Below are 3,425 nucleotides of genomic sequence, written 5' to 3' on the forward strand. Positions count from 1 at the left end.
TGTGATTTGAGATAATTACTCAAAACTAGCTCAAAGGCTCTCTTGGAAATCGGTGTTTCCTCTCTTATTTAAATGTGAAAACATTTACTCTGTGGGAATACTTAGTTCCCATATAATCTTTTGAAGAAAATGAACTTCACTTTTACCCTTACTCAACTCAATGCTCAAGTCTTAAAACAAGTTTAAAGCATTTGTAAAAGACTTCTTAAAATATGGTTCATGTCGACTTATGGACGTGAACGACTCAGTACAAGGTTTTCAATAATAATAGATAGAACTCAATACTTGTAACTCAAGAACTTCAATGATAGTACTCATTTAAAAAATGCTCAACTTAGAGGGTTCATGCGGAATTATGAGCATGAACTACTCAACTCGAGGACTCAAAAATACTTCTCATCTCAAGACTGTTCGACTTATAGGGTTCATGCAGAATTGTGGGCATGAACAAATCAACTCAATGACTTCATGGGTAACATATAATATGCCCATGATTAGAAATATAATCTCAAAGGAGATTAGGACCTCAATACTCAAGACTTAGAACTTGAAGATACTACTCCTCTCAAAGGTACTCAACTAATGGAGTTCATGCGAAGTTATGGGCATGAACGACTCGACTCAAGGGTCAAAATAATCAATATGGAACTCATGTATACGACTCTTCTCATTTTCATACTTACTTACTCAAAACTTAACTCAAATCGATGATGGATCTCAAAGGATTCACAATTGAACTCAAAGGCTTTCTTTAACTCTATTCTTAACTCTCTCTTGAATGTGAATTATGAATTCAAGAGTTATGGTTTATGATATGAAGGATCTCATGATGACAAAGTAGACTCATGAATACATTCTCCTCACTCTCATGCTCACTTACTCGAGTCTTGAAACAAGTTACTAGAAGTTGTAGAAGACTCCACAAAAGGACTCAAGGGACTTTCTTAGAATTTTCTAAAGAATTCTCAAAACTTAACTCTTAACCCTACCTTGAATTTAAATTATGAATTCAAGATTATGATTCATGTTATGAATGATTTCTAGGTGTTTAGAAGTAGTTTAGAGTGTTTAGAATCAAAGGGGAGTAAAGGTACCCTTTGAAAGAACTCAAACGGACGAAACGATGAAGAACGGGTGGGGGCAGGCAACCCTGGCTCTCTGAGTGGCACAGGGAACCAGCCCCTAAACTTCAAAGAAGTGGTTGGGGCGCTTTGGCTGGCGTGGGGAGCCAGGCCCCAACCCAGAAAACTTTGACGACTTTTTTTGCTCGTTTTCTCACCCTAACTCACCTAGAATCGAACGATTTCTTCCCCAATCACTTGGATTCGATTACTTCACATAATTACACTCTAATCTACTAAAAACACTCAAATCACTAAATTTCATCTCAAGAAATCATCTAAACCCCAACACAATAAGATTTAGAATGAACTTCAAGAACACCTATCAAGAACTCTAATCTTTCAACTTCAAGAATAAAATTTCGCTGAAAATAACATGATTGGCATGTGGGTGAACTAACTCAACACTATGGAAGGTTACATACCTCTTAGGGATTAAACCCATGGTAAAAATCCGCAACTACACACAAGAATCTCGATGAACACTTGATCCTCTCCTCTTTTCTCCTTCTTTCTCTTATTTTCTCTTCTTGAACTCCCAACTAAAACTCTAGGCGTATATTAGGATTATAAAACTGAACCTAATAGGATTAGACCCCTAAAACATTACTAAAAATGAATTAAATCTGATTGGTTAAGGAAAAACCCAAAATACCCCTTACTATTTTTGGGTAACTTTCCTTAACTGGACACCCTGACTTCAAAAGGGTATATCTCACTCATACGAACTTGAAACATAGAAAACTCAGTGGCGTTGGAAAGATAATTCAAATACCTTTCATTGGGTACCTTGTATCCCACCTAGATCATCCTGTACCAAATGTTATGGTCATTGAAGTTGACCCAAAATATAGAAGAGCTTAGGAATGACTTCAATGAATTCTCTCTAGTTCTTCTTGAAACTCAAGGTGCTACATCTAGTGACCTTAACACTTAGAATTTTTTTAAATTCCTTGGTAAAAACTCACTCACTACAAAGGATGGTTCGAGTCTTAGTTCGAAAATTTTCTGATCTTTAGGTGAAATTCTTAAGTCCCAGAATGAGGTGCCACTATATATTTTAAGGTTCACCTGTCAGACTAACCCATTAGTCCTTTATAAATGCCATCTTAGTGGTACCGCATTAAATAGTGTTTTATCACGACCCGAGCCTACACCCTGGAAGTGATTGGTACTCGAGAACTATTGTTGGTCCCCAAGTGAACCCTCATCCTGGTTGGCTACAAGCGGAAGACTAACTCAAGCATACAAAAGCTTAAAACTAAAATAAATTCAATAAACTCGAATACTCAACCTTTTTAAAAGTCTGTACAATACTCTAAATAAAAGTAAATACAGAAACTCCTCAACCTTGTCTATCTATGAAGCCTCTACTATTACAAAGGATATCGGGACAAGACCCACGACATCTCAAAACTACTAACTGTAAGATAAAGGTGAAGTCCTCCGAAATGTAAGATGGCTCACCAAAGCTGACTGGAATATCATATGACCTCAATGAAATGCCTGTTGATGATCTTGAATACATGTATCTGCATCATGAAATGATGCAGGCCAAATGGCTCAGTACATGGAATGTACGAGATTGTAAGGGGAATTCTAAAACATAAACATAAACTTGAACTAATGGAAAAGAAACATACTTACCTCTTCTCAACTAACTTAACTCAACTCAACTCAATGAAACATAGTTCAACTCAATAAAAGGGACTCAACTCTGTGAAACATAGTTCAACTCAACTCAGATAAATAGGGCTCAACTCAACAATAAGATACTTAACTTTGGATACTCAACTCAAGATAAAGCAACAATAAAATATGCAATATATGGAAAGCTTTTAAAACAGTAGATAGCAACTCAATGTATTAAAGAATACAATAATAACTCAGTTTGTATATAAAAATACAATATAACTCTATGGGAGATTCTCTGATCGACAACCATCACTATGATCTATGTGATGATACAACGTCTAGGCCACACTGCTAGAACTATCCTATACTTTGCCGGGGTATAGAACCTACTACTAAGTGGATCCACTAGTCTATGCTAAAGAGTATTAAGGAATCATCTAAAAAACATGACCTTTTCTACCCACATTGGCTACATGGTGTATGGGGGTTGTGAGTTATCTAAACTCTCTCCCATATCGGTGCTCAATACTACTCCCAAAATATAACTAGCTCATATGTTTAAAAACATAACTCTTTCTGTGGTTTGAGATTATTACTCAAAAGGTTTTCTCTTAAAAGAGACTGTACTAAAAACTTCTCATGAAACTCTTTTGGAAATCGGTGTTTCCT

This window comes from Solanum tuberosum, unplaced genomic scaffold (genome assembly GCF_000226075.1).
Source record: "Solanum tuberosum cultivar DM 1-3 516 R44 unplaced genomic scaffold, SolTub_3.0 scf00022, whole genome shotgun sequence".
Lineage (NCBI taxonomy): Eukaryota > Viridiplantae > Streptophyta > Magnoliopsida > Solanales > Solanaceae > Solanum > Solanum tuberosum.